The following is a 19,579-nucleotide window of genomic DNA, read 5'->3' on the forward strand; positions in this document are numbered from 1 at the left end:
ATCTCATGGTTCATGAGTTTGAGCTCTGTGTTGGGCTCTGTGCTGACAGTTCAGATCCTGGAGCCTGCTTCAGATTCTGTCTCCCTCTCTCTCTAACCTCCCCTGCTTACTCTGTCTCTCTCTCTCAAAAATAAACATGAAAAAAATAATATATTTTAAATATTTCCTCATATCGATATTGCATAGTATCTGAAATAGTATAGGTCAGAAATTTTCACAAGTATTTTATTCACCTATAAGTTTGCAGGTAATATATTTTAATTCAATGCATATCCAAAAAAATATCATCTTTAACTCTGACAAGTGAATGGTATTTTAGTTGGAAATATGTTTTTGGGCCTAAACTCTATCCTTTTAGTGTTCTCTAGGTATTATTTCACTATCTCTGAGGTCCAATGCCAAAGAAGAAAAGTCTGATGCTGTTTTAATTTCAGTTGTGTCTATTTTTTTCATTTTTGAAATTGAAACAATTTTCTCTTTATATTTGAGTGTCAGAATTTCAAAAAGATGTATCTAAGGCATCTCTTTATTTTTTAAATTAATCTTTTCTCTACCCAGTGAATTCTTTTAAATCTGTAAACTCAAGTCTTTATTTATTTGTTTGTTTTATTGTGGAAATAATATTTAACATGAAATATATTCTCTTAACAAAATTTTAAGTCTACAATTCATTATTGTTGAATCCAGGCTCAATGTTGTACAGATCTCTAGAACTTACTCATGTTGCTTGACGGAAACTTTGTGCCTGTTGACTAGTAACTCTCCATTCCCTCTCTCCCCAACCCTTGGCAAACACCATTTCATTCTTGACTCCATAAATATGACTACTTTAGATACTTCATATAAGTGAAATGCAGTATTTATTTTTTTATGATTGATTTATTTCACTTAGCATAATATCCTCAGGTTCTCCATTCACATATTGCAAAATTTTCTTCTTTTTTAAGGCTGAATAATATCCCATTGTATACTTATTACCACATTTTCTTTATTCCTCATGGTGATTTAAGTTGTTTCCATATTTTAGCTATTGTGAATAATGCTTCAATGAACGTCGGAGTACAAATATCTCTGATTCTTATTTCAATTTTTTTTGATAAATACCTAGTAGAGAGATTGTGGGGTCATGTGGTAGTTCTACTTTTAAGTTTTTGAGGAACTTTAATACTATTTTCCATAATGGCTGCACAATTTTGCATTTCCACCAACAGTATGCAAGGTTTCTGCATCTTCACCAATACTTATCTTTGTATTTTTGATAATAACCTTCCTGATAGGTGTGAAATGATATCTCATTGTGGTTTTGATTTGCATTCCCTGATGGTTAGTGATGTTTTTCATGTACCAGTTAGCCATTTGTATATCTTCTTAGGAGAAATGTCTAGTCAGATCATTTGCCCATTTTTAAATTGGGTTTTTATTGTTTTTACTGATGAGTTATACGAATTCCTTATATATTTTGGATATTAATCCCTTATCAAATATATGGGCTGAAAATATTTTCTCCCATTCTATAAATGGCCTTTTTACTCTGTTGATTGCTTCCTTTGCTATGCAGAAGTTTTTTGTTGGATGTAGTCCCACTTGTTTATGTTTGTTTTTGGTATCTGTGCTTTTTGTGACATATCCCTGATATCATTGCCAAAAAACAATATCATGAAGATTTGCTCCTATGTTTCTTCTAGGAGTTTTATATTTTCAGGTCCTATATTTAAGTGTTTAATCCATTTTGAGTTGATTTTTGTGTATGGTATAAGATAGGGGGTCCAATTCCATTTTTTTGCATGTGGATATTCAGTTTTTGGTGATGACTTTATTATAGAGAAATTTTCTTTATTATTTAATTATCACCCCTCTATTAACTATTTATTTTTATCTCTTTGGACTATTTGGATTATTTGTTTGTTATACTTTCTGAAACTACTTTAAGTTTCTAACATCTTTTCTTTCATTATTTCTATTCCTTTGGTACATTTGTTTTAATTGTTAAACATTTTTCCGGGGCATCTGGGTGGCTCAGTCGGTTGATGGTCCAACTTTGGCTCAGGTCATGATCTCACGGTTCGTGGGTTCGAGCCCTGCGTCGGGCTCTGTGCTGACAGCTAGCTCAGAGCCTGGAGTTTGTTTCAGATTCTGTGTCTCCCTCTCTCTCTCTGGCCCTACCCTGCTCATGTTGTCTCTCTCTCTCTCTCAGAAATAAATAAAAAATTTAAAAAACACATTTTTCCAATTTGTCTATAAAAGTTAAATTTGAGAAAGTCATTTTTGTGCTCTAATTGAACATCCTCTAAAGGATAATTTTTTGTTAAAATTGTCAAATGGTTTATCTGCCAGGTCTGTTTCATTCATGTTGACTTGTAGCATAATTCCCCTTAAGTATATTGTTATTTTCTATATGTTTATGGTTCTGCCTTCAGCTGTCGGGTCATTTAGAGTCTGTCAAGAAGTGGTAAATCCATGTAGGTAAATCTACTTCTTTTCATGCAGTAAACAAGCTTACAAACTATTAAGCCTTTCTTGAGACAGAAGGATGAAGCATTTTATATATATAGTCTGTAAATTGCAGTTCCTCAAAGTTGGTCCTTCAACAAAGAAACAAAACTTATATAGCCAGATATATTCCACTGCCTGAATCGTATACCAATTTCCTTTAGGCACTCTTCAGTAACGCCAACCTCATCTCTTGCATGTAACATGCCTTTTATAAATAGCAAATCCTGTTTGCAGCAATGAGTAGATTTACACAACAGCTAAATCCTCAGGCAATTCTGAGCAAAGAGCTGAAAAGAAGAAGTCCTGTCACATGTATTATCTCATGTCATTCTTACGAAAGCCCTGTGAAGCATAGGTGATGCCACCAGTTCACAAATGAGGAAACAGAGGAGTCAAAGAACTAGCCGTTACCTCATTTCAAAACCATAGTACATGGAGAGGGTGTGGTGTTGAGCTTTGTCTGAGCTTAAAACTATGCTCTGTGCTCCACACCCTCCCTTGGTCTTGATTCCTAATGAAGGACACACATCCAAGACAGCTAGAGAAGCAGTTTGTGGCTCTGACTCAAACTGAAGTGAATTGTCACTGAGACCACAAATGAGTACTGTACAAAAACTTTTTTTTTATTTTTAAAATGTTTATTTACTTTTGAGACTGAGAAAGACAGAGTGCGAGCAAGGGAGGGGCAGAGAGAGAGGGAGACACAGAATCTGAAACAGGCTCCAGGCTCTGAGCTGTCAGCACAGAACCTTATGCGGAGCTCCAACCCACAAACCATGAGATCATGACCTGAGCCAAAGTCAGACGCTTAACTGACTGAGCCACCCAGGCACCCCTACAAAAACTTTTATGGAAAACTAATTTCAAGGGGCGCCTGGGTGGCTTAGTCGGTTGAGCGTCCGACTTTCGCTTAGGTCATGATCTCGCGGTTCGTGGGTTCGAGCCCCACGTCGGGCTCTGAGCTGACTGCCAGCTCAGAGCCTGGAGCCTGTTTCAGAGTCTGTCACTCCCTCTCTCTCTGACCATCCCCTGCTCATGCTGTTTCTCTCTCCTAGAAATAAATAAAACATTTTTAAAAAATTTTAAAAAATAAGAAAACTAATTTCAAGTATAATTTAAAAAAATGTTCAAACTTACTAGTAAATTAAATACATCTAAATTAACATAAGATACCATGGGTGGGCTGACAGCCTGACAAAGATGAAAACCACTGACCTTACTCAGTGCTGGTAGGAGTATAATAATGAGAATTCTCAGTCTCTTTCAGTGGAAATAAAATATTAGCAATTTTGTAAAAAAAATATGTGTGTATCAAAGAACTTTAAAGGGCTATTAGAATTTTATATGATAATTTTAACTCTGGGGTTTCATCTGAAATGAGGTAAAAGATTTATGAAGCATGTGGTTTGTTTCAGCATGATTTAAGATTAGAAAAAGTTGAAAATAAATTAAATGTCCAACATAAAGAAAAAAAACTGTAAAGAAGAATAATCTCACAGGAGAAAACAGGACAGAAGGAGTTGTGACAAATTGGTTTAAGGCGGCTATTCCTAGATGGAGGTGTGGATAAATTTTCATTTTTATAATTACACGTTTTCAAAATTTTCTACCTGTGTCATTTGATTGTCAGATCAAATATGACAGGTCCTGGCTTGGCCTGCTGGAGGCTAATAACAGAGTAAGAAATGGCATATGGAATCACATATGTGCAATACATGCAATATCGTATTCTTCTGCTATAGTAATGAGATCATTGAATGCTGATAGGGCAAAAGATCAGAATGTAAAAAAGAATCTACGCAAATTATAAATAAGCATACAAAAAGGCATTTATTATCATTCGTCATTAGGAAAATGTCAACTAAAACAACGAGATACCACAACTCATCTATTAGAATGATTGAAATCCAAAAAGCTAACAAAATCAGTCGCTGGCAGATATGGAGCAAAAGGAACTCTCATTCATTGCTGGGTGGAAATGCAAAATGGTAATCACTTTGGAAGATCATTTGTCAGTTTCCTACAAAGACAAGCATTCTTTCATCAGGTGATCTAGCAATTGTACCCCTAGTTATTTACCCAACTGAGTTAAAAACTTATGCTCATACAAAAACCTACCTATAAATTACAATGGCCAAAACTGGAAGCAACCAAGATGTCCTTCAGTAGACGAATGGATAAACAAACTTTGGATGGAGTACAATGAAATATTATTCAGTGATAAGTAGAAATAAGATATCAAGCTACACAAAAATGTGTAAATATTCAACATACATTGGTAAATAAAAGAAGCCAGTCTGAAAAGACCATATATTATGTGATTCTATTTATATGACATTCCGGAAAGGGCAAAACTGTAGAGACAACAAAGAGTAGTTGCCAAGAATTTGGAGAGGGAAGATGGTTGAATTACTGAGGATCTTCTAGGGTACTGAAATTATTCTGTAAGATACCATAATGGTAAATACATAAAGGTATGCACTTGTCAAAAAGCATAGAACTTTACAACACAAAGAGGAACCTTATATATGGAAATGTTTAAAAATCATTTGGAAAGTCAGGCCCCCTAAAATGGAGTGCAGTCTGTAACAAAAGAATCTAACTGTATTACAAATGTATGACACAACCTCACAGAAGAGAGCAGGGACAAAAAGTGTGGACCTAAGTAATTTTAGAAATGAGTATATAAGACTAGAGGCAAAGGATCTGTGCACAAGCATTGTACTATAGATGGAAATTTTATTTTAGGATATGGGTTAACATATCTGAAACTACTATACACATATATGGAATTGAAAAGAAAGTAGATGGTGAATGGTAAGTGTGAAGTCTCATTGTTGAAGCAGAATGTTACATATAACATGGGTAGAAGGCTAGAATAATCTATAGGTAATGGATTAGAGCTAGAGACATCAATATGAACTCATGTTTAGCTTCATATAGATGGGCACATATAGAAATATTTATAGATCTGTTAGTATCTATAAATATAGACACATATATGGTATATATACACACATAAATTTCCTTGCTTTTTCAGTCAGAATGACCTAGATGCAATGACATCCCAGTAGCAATGAGCACACCCAGATCTTGGTTTCTAATATGATTCTCCAAGGACTCCTTGGAGAAATGACTTATTCTTGAGGCAAGGAATATACATGATGAGTCTAAAGCATCTTGTGCCAAAAAACAAGGAAGTGCTAAAATACAGATACAGATACACAAGCACATGCATAAACATTAATTAATTAATTAATTAATTAATAAGCTAATTTCCTTCAAAGAAGATTTTCAAATAATTTATGCAGATACTCCACATTAAAGAAGGTAGAACATGACTGTCCCTTCATTAAGTGAAGGCTGGGCATTTTTTTTCCAAAGAGTGCTGTCAGTTCTTTGGTAGGTCTAATAATCAAATTAAAATAAGACAGATTAACAGGAGAAAAATAAATTTAACTACATACATGTGGGGGTCCCTTAAAACTATAAGACCCAGGCACAAGCCAGGTAGTTGAGGCTTATATGTCATGTGCTAAGAAATGAGATAGAGACCTGAGGTTTCAAAGGGAGAAGGGTGATTTACAGAACAATAAGAAGAGCAGATATTTGGTAATTAGATGTTTGTCCTGCTATACAAATAGGTCATTAAGATAAAAAGTTTATCTCTTGGTAATAGCTCTCTTTCCCAGCCAGGCCCCATCTAAATTCTTTCAGGTAGTTTAAGTGAGAGATAATACTTTTATCACTGCTGGGCCTTGATTGCCATCTGCTCAAAATTGTCCACATGCAAAGTGGCATAGTTTGGGCAGACTTGTTTTGAATCCCTTCAGTACAATATGCCAAGATGGGGGGAGCATAATAACTTTATAGTAAAGAAACCTGGCAAAAGTTCCTCAGCCAGCTGATCAAGGTTAAGATCAACAGTTGATAATATGTACCCTTGATATGATGTAAGAGAATGGCATTTTACCTCTTCAATTTAAAAACCTATATGTCGAATCTAATCATAAGAAAACATCAGTCAAATCTCAACTGAAGGGCATTCTGCAAAACCTCTGATGAATACTCCTCAAAACTTTCAAGGTCATCAAAACAAGAAGTCTGAGAACTTGTCAAAACTCAAAGAACCTGGGACACCTGGGTGGCTCAGTCGGTTAAGTGTCCGACTTCAGCTCAGGTCATGATCTCACTGTTCGTGGGTTCGAGCCCCATGTTGGGCTCTGTGCTGACAGCCAGCTCAGAGCCTGGAGCCTGTTTCAGATTCTGTATCTCCCTCTCTCTCTGACCCTCCCCTGCTCATGTTGTCTCTCTCTCTCTCAGAAAAAAATTAAAAAAAAAAAAAACCTCAAAGAACCTAAGGAGATGCAATGACTCAGTGTACGCTGATGTCTCAGATGAGATCCTGGAACAGATTAAGGACATCAGGCAAAAACCAAGGCAATCTGAATAAAATATGGACATTAGTTGAACCAGTATACCAGTATTGATTAATTGTGACAAGCATACCATATTAATATAAAAGGCTAATACATCAGTGAAACTGGCTATGGGATACATGGAATATTATGGAATATTCACAACTTTTCTGTACACCTAGTACTATTCTAAAGTTAAAATGTATTAATAAAAAAGACAAACATTATCACTATGTTTAAGTACAATTTTAAACACAAAATTTTTAATTAAAAATTATGAAAATACTGGAAACTTAACTTATAAAATCAGTGTAGAAGTTTGAGTCACAAGAAATTTAACCATGGGTTTTTTTCTTCTTAAATAGTTTATAGTCAAGTTGGTTTCCATATAACACCCAGTGCTCATCACAAGTGCCCTCCACCATTGCCTGTAACCCTCTTCCCCTCTCCCCCACCCCCATCAGCCCTCAGTTTGTTCTCATTATTCAAGAGTCTCTCATCCTTTGCCTCCCTCCCTCTCTCCAACTATTTTTCCCCTTCTTCTCCCCCATGGTCCTCCATTAAGTTCCCCCTAATCCACCTATACATCCAAACATACGGTATCTATCCTCTGCCTGACTTATTTTGCTCAGCATAACACCCTCAAGTTCCATCCATTGCTACAAATGGCCAGATTTCATTCTTTCTCATCCATTGTATAGATGAACCACATCTTCTTGATCCATTCGTCAGTTGATTTGAACAATCCAAAATATTGTAGTGATATTGTTTATAGCGAACTAATTGTTAAGGATACTTAATCATCTCAAAGTTTTCTTCTATTTTTAAACTGAAGCTTTTCCTTCTTACCTCCTATCTAGAGTTGCAAAGTCTATTACGTAAATATAGTTTTCAGTGTCCACAAAGAGAAACATATTTAGATAACTTTTTTCTTTCTTTTATAGACAATTCTGACTGTTGATCTGAACAAACTATTCCTGGATTATATATAACAATTGAATAACCTTTTTTTAATCAGTTAATCTGTAAAGTTTCCCAAGGAAGGGGAAAAGAGTAGGACAAAAAGATATGAGGAAGCAATTTTCAGACAAAGAGCTAATTATCTTCTTTAATAAGGAAGCAAGTTGAGATGTATTTTTAAAAAGAGTTTGACATATATACATACAAAAGAGAGTATCATGCAGCTGGTTTTGGCATAATATGTGTTATTGAGAATTTTATCAAGTCATCTGATCGAATGCCCACACTCACGTAAATAAAATGATGTCTCTTCTAGGCAAATAAGGCAATCCCTTGTGAAGGCTTTAAAAACGGTTGTTTTGGGGTTTGTTTGTTGTTTGTTTGTTTTTTGGTTTCTAAAATCTGTGAAAAATGCTCAAATATTAAAGATCATGCAACAGGTGATTTGCCAGCCTATTTTTTATTTTTTTATTTTTATTTTTATTTTTTTTTAATATTTTTATTTATTTCTAGGAGAGAGAGAAACAGCGTGAGCAGCGGAGGGTCAGAGAGAGAGGGAGTCACAGACTGAAGCAGGCTCCAGGCTCTGAGCTGGCAGTCAGCACAGAGCCCGACGCGGGGCTCGAACCCACAAACCGCGAGATCATGACCTAAGCGAAAGTCGGACGCTTAACCGACTAAGCCACCCAGGCGCCCCAAAGCCTATTTTTTATTTACAACCATATTGTTTAATTTCTGACTTCAAACCAATAATTCTGAATATTGTTTAAAAATACTGCTTACAGAGACAGTTTCTCACATTTTTCATTAGCTTTAGCTAAAGAATATTTTAGGGAGGCAAATTTTGGACCTAAATTACATTCAGAAGTCTCCTTATACCACTTAAAGAAAGTAGAATTTTGTTTCCTTTTTGTGAAACAAAAGTGCTGCTCAGGTGAACAATCTTGCCCATATTAAAAATTCTCTATGGTTTCACATGTCTTGGTAAAATTGTGCCAGTTAGAAAGAGGTACACAATAATTAGAGTTAATAGTCATAAAATATAAGGAAAGCAAAGGGTCAGCCTGGAGAAAGTGTAGTTTATATTGAAGAAACCAATGAAATTTACAAAATGTCTATAAGGATGGATCTTGTGTGATTTCGTGTGTCTACAGCTTGATAAAGACCAATCATCATCTATTGGGGCCAGAAAATATCTGGTTTCAAGCAGAGGAAATTAAATAAAAGCAATTTTTGAGAGATACAAAAGCAAGACTGAGGAAGAAGTTCTTACCAGGTTTTTAGATGGTGACCCAGGACAAAGTTTGCTCAAAGAACATTGGTCTGAGAAGAAACCTCAAATTCTCAGCCCCTGAGATGGCTTGATGATAGATTTCTCAGATCTGGATCTATACACTTTCCTTCCAAAGACGAACAACTTCTAAGACACAAGGCAAGCGGACAACAGGACATTAGACAAGTAGATAGTAAATACTATTATAATAAACAATTTTGTGAAAGAACAATACAAATATAGTCTAATGAGTAAAAATCCCAAAAGACCTAATTCCTAAGAAAAACAAATAAAGCCAATGCTGAAAGGACATTAGCAAAATAGCAAGTTCAGCATGAACTCACCTCCCTTCCAGGGCACTTGAAATCTGGTGCAGGTATAGGCACAAAGTCCCAGATGTGTGTGCCTTTAGTGAGTAGAGCATGCTGGGCCAAGGCAGAAAGCTCTCAGTACACCTATGTGGAGCCTCTATTTCCAATGCTTTTCAGCCAAAGACCACCAGGGGCATACCTGCTAAACAAATTGGCTTTATTACTATTTTCAGTGAGAAAGAACATGTACCATAGGGAACCATGGCATCTTCACAAGAGGCTGTTCCAAAGAATCTATGATATAATTTGGGTTCTAGTTGGATAAATTGAGATACTCTTAGAAAATGTAGACAATTCTATAACTGGGTATCCCAATTCATCCTATCTAAGGGGAGGGCCCTCAAGACTAGAGAAGGAAAAAGTTACAATTGGTCAAGAAACTGCAATCGGTCATTTTAGCTGAGAGACAGGTGTTTGGTATTTTGTGGGCGGCATAGCGATCTTGTTCTTCATCTATGCTTATACAACTCTGAAATGACCTTGTTTTATCTCACTTTATAATGGCCTCAGAAGGACCTTATCTGAGTTTTGTGTTCTGTAAGATTGCTTATGTGCAATAGGAAAATAACATGATCTAGATAAGAGTAGCAGGCCTGCTCCCTGGATATCTGGGGCTGTATATTTTTTTGTCTTTCTCAAAACTAAAGTCTTGGGAAATACACACAAACAACTAGAATTAACTAATCATAATATAGGGTGAGAAGTCAGTTATAAGGATGTATACAAGGTGGAGTAGTGGTATGATATAGGAAATCATCCAATTAAGGTATGGATGGGGGCCACTATGTAGTAAAGATTGGTTCCAGAAAAATGTCCACAATGAGGTGATATTTAAGGTAAGTCTTGACAAATAAGGAAACATTCCTTAGGTAAAGCAGATGAGGGATATTCACAAAGTTGGGGGAAGAAGGCATTTTAGCAGAGGTAAATTGGTACATTCAAAGGAAAGGAGTTTGTAGTACTGCACAGCAGGAGAAACAACAAAGAATACAAAGCATAGAGGGTGTTATGCTGAGCAAAATAAGTCAGGCAGAGAAGGACAGATACCATATGTTTGCATGTATAGGAGGATTAGGAGGAACTTAACTGAGGACTATGGGGGAGAAGAAGGGGGAAATAGTGGGGAGAGGGAGAGAGGCAAACCATGAGAGACTCTTGAATGTTGAGAACAAACTGAGGGCTGATGGGGGTGGGGGAGAGGGGAAGGAGGGTGATGGGCACGGAGAAGGGCACTTGTGATAAGTACTGGGTGTTATATGGAAACAAACTTGACAATAAACTATTTTTAAAAAAGCATAGAGAAATAAGGCTGTATGTAGAGGCATGAATCAGATGTTAATGGCCTTTCTGAATTGCTAAGGAATTTCACTTTAAGCAGTGGACTAACATGACATATTAGATAGAAGACAAAACCAAGGTATAGGCAGACCAGGAAGAAAGCATTTTCAATAATTCAGGAGTGACCAAAGGGAGGTCTAAACTAGGGTCCTGTTGATAGGATAGAAGGGAGGAAGGTGACAGGACTTTAGGTCTAATTCCTAAAGCCAGAGGTGACTTTTCCATGAAGCAAATGAGGCTTCACCTTCAGGAAACCTCACTTTTCACTGGTCCTTTTCAAGACTCTGGGAGTGGCTCACAGACTGTCTTGTTTAGTCATAGGTTTTGTAAAGTTTACAAAGTTATTTTAACTACAATCAGGTAAATGCCTCTTTCTCTTTGGAATTCTGCTCCTCCACAACTCCCCTCAGGTTGGATGGAGTTAGATGGCTGTGAGAATTCAAGGTAGGGCTGAAAAAGTGTTTATTCATCTGTTTTGAGAGAGAGAATAAGTAGGAGAGAGGCAGAGAGAGAGGAAGAAAACGAATCCCAAACAGGCCCCACAGCCAGCATGCAGCACAACACGGGATTCAGTCCCCAAAACTGTGAGATCATGACCTGAGCCAAAATCAAGAGTCAGACAAAACCAACTGTGCCACCGAGGTGCCCCTCTTTTCTATATTTTTAAATATTTGTTATTTTTCATTTTGTATATGTGTAATTAGTTGTGATTTCTTCCCATTGAATATTCACTTTCATACAAAATTTTGTATTCATGAGTTTAATTTCCTTTTTTTTAATGGACCCCAACATTTGCATAAGTGCTAAGCTCCACAGACTTGAACCTCACCATGCTAATCACCCAGTACTCTGACACAAACAGCTAGAGGTGCTATCTTGATAAGAACATTTCCTATGGCTTTGGCACTGGAAGGTGTCTGCAGTGGAAGAAAAACAGCTTTGATACTTACAGAGGCAGAAGCCAGACCATGGAAAATTCTTCCAATTATCAGACATGCAAAATTTTAACTAGAGGATGACATTATCATTGGTCTCCTCTTAGGAATAATCTTTTTTATTTTTTTTATTTTTTATTTTTTATTTTATTTTTTTTTTACAAATAGTTTATTGTCAAATTAGTTTCCACATAACACTCAGTGCTCATCCCCAAAGTGCCCTCCTCCATGCCCATCCCCCCTCCCCCCCACATCCATCAGTCCTCAGTTTTTGTCAGCATTCAAGAGTCTCTCATGGTTTGCCTCTCTCCTTTTCCCCCACCATTTCCCCCCTTCTTCTCCCCCTTGTTCCTCCGTCAAGTTCCTCCTAATCCTCCTATACATGCAAACATGATATTTGTCCTTCTCTGCCTGACTTATTTCGCTCAGCATAACACCCTCAAGGTCCATCCATGTTGCTACACATGGCCAGATTTCATTGTTTCTCATTACCATGTAGTATTCCATGGTACAGATAAACCACATCTTCTTGATCCATTCATCTGTTGATGGACACTTAGGCTCTTTCCATGTTTTAGCTATTGTGGAGAGTGCTGCTATGAACATTGAGGTACATGTGCTCCTATGCCTCAGCATTTCTGTATCCCTTGGGTAAATTCCTAGCAGTGCTATTGCTGGGTCCTAGGGGAGTTCTATTGTTAGTTTCCTGAGGAACCTCCACACTGTTTTCCAGAGGGGCTGTACCAGTTTACATTCTCACCAGCAGTGCAGGAGGGTGCCCGTTTCTCCACATCCTCGCCAGCATCTAGAGTTCTCTGATTTGCTCATTTTAGCCACTCTGACTGGCGTGAGGTGGTATCTCAGTGTGGTTTTGATTTGTATTTCCCTGATGAGGAGGGATGCTGAGCATCGTTTCATGTGTCTGTTGGCCATCTGGATGTCCTCTTTGGAGAAGTGTCTGTTCATGTCTTCTCCTCTTAGGAATATTCTTGATAACATTCAAACACTCCCAGATACTTTACTGGATAAGAATCATATAGAATAGAATTTATAACAAGTCTTATGATTGCAAGGCACAAAGTCACAGCCATCTGACAAACTGTGAATGTTCATGTGTATGAAGTTATGTTTTACACATTCCAACACAATGGATCACATCACTTGGTTTTAACAAATCTTGACACATTATATAAAAGTCACATAAATAATACCACAGTAATAATTCATTAAGAAGAAGATACAAATTTCAAAAAGAAGTGGTAAATAAACTCTTGAATTCTTTGATAATCTAATTAATAAAGAGGAGCCAATCGGGGCTTCTGGATGGCTCAGTAAGTTAAGTATCACTCTTGATTTCTGCTCAGGTCATGATCTCACAGTTATGAGATGGAGACCCGGCTTGGTCTCCACACTGAGACCAGCCCATGGAAATCTTGGGATTCTTTCTCTCTGTGCCCCTCCTCCACTCATTCTCTCTCTCTCTCTCTCAAACTTTAAAATAATTAAAAAGGAGCAAATCATATAAATTCATTGAGAAAATATTTAAATTTCCTACTGATTTGACAGAAAATACTGATTTCAACAAAGACTGCAACAACCACAAAGCCTGCTAAGATGCCAGTGCAATGAGACACATAGAGCAAACTGGTAAATAAGTGTCAACAATCCAGGGAATATTTGAAATATGCAATGTTATGATTCATATATAAAAAAACCTTAACAGAGGTTGCTGTAATTTAATGGCAATGTTAAAAATGTATATTATTACTTATAATGAATTGAGAAACTAAAATAAAAATTTTCAGCTTTCAATAACAAAGGAACAAATTTCAAAAATCATGCTAAACTTTTTAAAAATTAAAAAGAAGAGGGGGTGCCTAGGTGGCTCAGTCAGTTACGCTTCCAACTTCAGCTCACTCAGGTCATGATTCTCACATGGCTTCAAGTCCCGCATCGGGCTTTGTGCTGACATCTTAGAGCCTGGATCCTGCTTCAGATTCTGTGTCTCCCTCGCTCTCTGCCCCTCCCCCACTCACACTCTGTCTCTCTCTCACAAACGTAAACATTAAAAAAATTTTATTTACAAATCATGCTAATGATTGTGTTGTCTGTAGACTCACTCCACAGAAAATATTATATTATGTGTCATATAAGGAAAGGATCAGAGTATGCAGCCTAAAAGAAATGTAGAAAAAAATTTAACATAGAGGGCATTGGAAGTTAATAAATAAAAATATTCTTTTCTAGATTTTTAAAATTATTTGTGGTATTTTTCATTCTTAAATGTGTAATTGGTTGTGATTTCTTCTTATTGTAAATATTCACTTCCATGCAGAATTTTTAAAGGTGGTTCCCAACATTTGTGTAAGCTCTCAGCCCCAAAAACTTGAACAGGCTTCTGTTCAACCAGTAAAAATCTGAGCCTATCTGCCCTCAAGAGTTATCTCCCTGACAATTTCACTCCTCCTAAAAACCAAGTACGGCTTCACAATTAATGTCGTCATCTTTTTAATGGTTGCTATAATCTCTTCAATCACATGCTAAGTCTCCAAAGCAAAGACTATTTTTTTCAACATACTTGGAAATGCAGCTTATTTTAAAGGAGTACATATTTTAGAGATGGACTCATAAATGTTTTTTATACATTGAAAGTAATTTTTTTCTTCCCTTAATAATTCAGGAGTTCTCATTGATTTAAATAATGTTGATTGGGCCACGTGGGTGGGTTAAACATACAACTCTTGATCTCACCTCAGGTCATGATCTCTTGGTTTGTGAGTTGGAGCACTGAATCAGGCTCTGTGCTGATGGTATGGAGCCTGCTTGGGATACCTTCTCTTTTCCGCCTCTTCCCCAATTGTGTGTGCTATCTCTCATTCTCTGAGAATAAATAATTAATATAATTAAAAATTTTTAAATAATGTTGAAGTTGTGAATCACATTTCAACTCTGCTCTTACACACCCAGAATAAATTTGTTAAATAAATATTCTATGACTGCTCTTTTCCCACCCGTCAGCCCTTCTGAAATAAATGTTTCCTACTATGCTTTCTTCTTTGCATTGTGACTTTAAAAAGCAGAGTGTCGATATTCTGGGAGCAAGTATAGATTTTTATTGTTGTTGCTATGGCTGTCAATGTTGGGAAAACTCAGATTTTAATTAAAAGTATGCTTTCTTTTTAAGTCTCTCCTATTATTAGGTAAATCTGGATTATCACAGTTAGCAGAAAAATTGTGTTGAAACATGAAATTTCCATTGTTATAAATCAAAACCAGCAGGTTTTTGGCAATTCCGTGTGGCTATCCCAATATAATGAACAATTACTTTTTAAATAAATGTTTGGTTTGGCTTAGAGAATAAACAAAAATGCTCTATGGAAGCAATGCCAGTTTTTTGTTTCCTTTATTTAGTGTATTTCTTAGCAAGAGTAAGGGTGGTTACCATCTTCCTTCCCAACTGGACACATTTTTAGAAACCTTTCCTTCCCAACTGGACACATTTTTAGAAACACAAGTTGAGGAACTTGGACTTGCCAAAAAATTACTTTCATAATCTTACTATCATCGAAAAGAAAATGAGCCAAGCAAAAATTATGCAAATCTGTCGTGTACTAGGCCTATGTTTTGTATGGACAAGATAGAGAAACAGTTCAGACACATTCTCACCCCAAGGTGCTTACATTTTATTTGAGGGTTTTTTTTTTTTTTTAACACATACAAACAGATGATGAAAACTGCAAAATCTTAAATAATTGCCAAATAAATAATAAAGAGAAGACACATTGCCAGATTCCAACAAAAGAATGAAAGTAGAAGAGAAAGAGCATACACCCAAATGCAGAGAGAACACAAGAGATTTCTTAAAGTATAATGTGGCCAAATATCGGCTGTGTATGCTTAAGCATGTCACTGTAGCTTTCTTTACAGAGGTCTGGGCAGCCTAGGTGTGTAGTGGTCAAATTCAAGTAACTTCCTCAGTCAGAACCAAACACAAGCTGGAGAAGCCTTCATCCACAAGATCCATCAGTGGAGGAGGCATCGATCCATCTGGTTCATTGCTCAGGAGCTGAGTGAGGTTGGACAGACTAAAGTCTTCTGCCAGAGCTGAGGGCAACAATGGCCACTGGCAATTAACACTGAACAAGTACCACCTTCATTTCAGGCAGGATGCTTAGAACCTGCCGTCACAATGACTCAGGGAGCTATATATCAGTGGGGCAGGGGCAGAGGAGGACACAGATATTCAAAGATTCAGCAGTTTTTCCAAAAATTAACAGCTAGTCAGCTTTTGGATTTAGGACTTATGCCAGGTATATCTGACTTCAAAAGGCAGGAGAAATTTATATACACAAATACACACACACACACACACACACACTATTCATATTATATTGTTTTACATTTTTCAGGTTACACATGTTGATAAAAAATTTATTGCCAGTAATATTATACCTGTCAAATTACAACTCATAGAAAGACATTAGAATTTAATGTGTTTTATTCAGAATGTATATTGTCCTTGGAATTTTCCATTCCTTTATGGAGAAATTGCTTTCCAGTTTTTAATTCATTTCAGCATATTCCAATATTATAGTTATGATAGAGTCAGCACAAGATGATCATCTAAAAGGATTTCTCAAAATCTATTATTTGGATGATTTAAATTCCTGGATATTTTTGAGATTATGACCTTGAAAATCCCCAAGGTTATCTTTCAGATCTTAAATCTAAACTCTAAATTATTAAAATACATCAAATATGCAATAAAAGAAATGTGAGATATTAACTCCAATTTTTTTAATTACTTAAGTTAATACTATCAAGCAGAAGGATTCTGATGCACTGCTCTGTAAAACAAAGCAAAATATTCAAGCCTTTGGTAAACAAACAAAAACAAAACCATAACCATTGCCTGAGGCACTTTATCACCTGCTACAAAATTCTTTTCCATGTTTCTTGCCCTTATCATTTTAGGAACAGAAGCATTACTTGCGGTAGTACTAACAAGCCTCAAACTACATTCTCTTAATGCAATAAAAAATTTCTAGATGTAACAAAGCAATTTTTGCCTTGGTGGCTAGCAAGTGGCTTCCACTTTTAAGGTTTCAGGGACCATTCTCATTCTATCTTGTGGCTCTGGCCCCTCCTTCATCAGAAGGCACCGCATTTAGGTGATAGTTAACCAGAGCTAGGGGAGTGAGAGAAGCTTCTCTAGAAGCCTGGGCTGCAACATTTGCCCTTTCATGGCTTCACTGAGCTGAAAGGGGCTGGGAAAGATGCTGCACCCAGCATGGCAGGGGAAAGCCAGACAACTATTCATTTTTTGGAATGGTAATGAATAACCTTGAAGTCTGTGCTGTGCTCCTTGTTCTCCCATGTGGAAGCTGCAGAGAGTGTGAAGAGAAGGAAGAGGCCCTAAGACTCTCTACTGAGAGGACTGCCTCTCAGACAATCCTACTATGCTGCCATCATAGGGTACCTGGCTATGGGCAGCACAGAACTGAAGATGCCGAATTAAATATACACCTTCCACACTTCAATACATAATTGTAAAGTTGTTCCTCCCCATTCCTTCCCCTCTCCCCCACAGTGGAATGTGCCCATTTCCAATTGTCTGAGTTTGTGTCCTCACTTCCTCCCTAACACTGGGTATCTTAGCATTGTTTTACATTGTGTTGCTATGGTTACACATGAGGCTGAGCTTTTTCCTGGAATTTATTGACTAATCAGAACTCTTTGCCCCCTGTTCCTATGGCTTTCCCCATATGCTTCGATTCGGTTGTATAGTATGGATAGTCACCTTTTTCTATCAAACATATTTCAAACATTTCCTTCTAATCTGTAGCTAGAATGTTGACAAATTGACATTATTTATGGTCCCTTTCATGTCGAAAAATATTTTCAATTCTTAAGAATTTTTATTTTTCAGCAGACATTTGAAATTCTTAGAGATTAAGAATATTTTAATTTCTCAGCTTTCTTTGCTTTTTGTTTAAGGGTGATCCTGGCCCTCCATTGTGGTAATGTTATTGTGCCCTAAGGTGTGTCTATTACTTGCACAGCAGTGTTTTCCTGGTGTTTGGTGCCTGAAGAGCAAGTCAAGAACAATGCTGATTTTACAAAAATTAAAAAATAGAATTGCTTGGTCATAAACACATTTAGGAAATCCTGACATTGTGCCTTAGAATTTCTCCATTTCTAAGAACTTTCTTTTTCCCACATGCTTGTCAACACTTGACATTTTCACACTTTTGCATTTTGTCCAAATGCTAGCTGGGAGCCAGTAAGGTTGAGATTTTTTTCAGATGGTTTTTGTCCATGGGGTTCCTCTCCAACTAATGGCCTATTCACAGCAAGTTCTCACTTTCATATCGCAGTGTTTGTCTTACTAAAAATCATGTGTAGTTTCTTATCTATATAAGGTACTAATCTTTTATATGTTTATTCTCAATCTGTAGTTTGGTTGTTGTTTGTTTGTTTTACGTTTCACCCCCCCCCCCCCCAAAGTATGAATTCTTTAAGTATTGTAATGTGTGGATTTTTCTTTTACTGTTTTGGGTGGTATGCTTTGGTTTTTATAATGTAAGTCCATTCCTAAACAAGATCGTAAATACAGTTGTCTCATAAGGCTTTTTCGCCCAAAACGTTCCCCACGGGTTATTCCGGGTTTCATTCATAAAGGCTTCTAACTGCAAAATTTCAGTTAAAATACCCTGTGAGCTAAACTCTCATGGTTGGAAAAATCTGGTCTAATAAAGGTTACCCGCAGCTTCAAACCCGGGGAACTGGGACCTGGGGGCCCAATCCCAGAATTTGTTCCTTAAGCCATTCAAACCTCACCTTATCCAAATTTTTAACAGATTTCTGGAGATTCAGGCCAGGCTGCAGCCTCCCTGGGCGGGGTAAGAGGCGGGTCGCAGCGTCTACAAGACACAGCAATCGCTCCCACCCTTAAACGGAGAGAAAGAGCTTGGAGCTCACCGCCAGTTGGGGAACGCCAGAAAGCCACGCAGGCGCAGAAGGCTGGTGCGACAAGAGGCGGGGCCGAACACTGAAGGCGGAAGCTGAGAGAATGTTTCAATTGACTTACACTTCAGCTATCGTTCGTCTTCTCCCACATGGTCTAGCGGTTAGGATTCCTGGTTTTCACCCAGGCGGCCCGGGTTCGACTCCCGGTGTGGGAAAGCGTGGTTTTTAGAACCCTTTTAAAAAAAATTATCACCGAATAAATTTGGACCCTTGTTAGGAAGAACGCGTTAAATATAGTTCTTGAAAGTCGTGATTACGGAGGAGAATGTTGAGACTTGAAGGCCGCATTGTAATTCTCAACCCAGTGAATTTAGGTTGTGTAGTTAATGGTTTTACTTCTGCCCATTATACAATCCATTTAAAATGTTACAACAAATGATCATAATTAACATTTAGTGCTCAAACTCTATTAGGTAAAGGAATGTTTTTGTTCCAACTTTATTCAAATAATTTACATATAACATTGTGTACTTTTAAGGTGTGCAGCATGATGATTTTATACGCATGTGTTTACCACAGTAGCATGAGTTAATACCTCCATCACCTCAACATAATTACCAGTTCTTTTAGACTTCTTAGGATTCTTATGTCCTGGCCAAGTCACTATTTTCTATGCCACCATTAAGTGTTTCTGGACCAAAATTAAAGAGATGGTGAACAATATGAAGAGAGAAGGGGCCTGAGAAAGCTGCATTCAAGAGCAGCTGATATTTGAGGACTCAGGGAGGAGGCTGCTTTCCTGAAGCAAGAGTTACTAGGGCT

At 37.1% G+C, this 19,579-nt stretch overlaps 1 non-coding gene across 1 annotated transcript; it reads left to right on the top strand.

The window, feature by feature from the left end:
- The first annotated feature begins 18,900 nt into the window (after positions 1-18,900).
- Positions 18,901-18,972, top strand: TRNAE-UUC. The gene has a single exon. It is a non-coding gene; the product is annotated as a tRNA-Glu (tRNA).
- The last annotated feature ends 607 nt before the right edge of the window (positions 18,973-19,579 follow it).

The sequence above is a fragment of the Hyaena hyaena genome, unplaced genomic scaffold, assembly GCF_003009895.1.
Source record: "Hyaena hyaena isolate Hyena2069 unplaced genomic scaffold, ASM300989v1 scaffold_1873, whole genome shotgun sequence".
NCBI classification, from domain to species: Eukaryota; Metazoa; Chordata; class Mammalia; order Carnivora; family Hyaenidae; genus Hyaena; species Hyaena hyaena.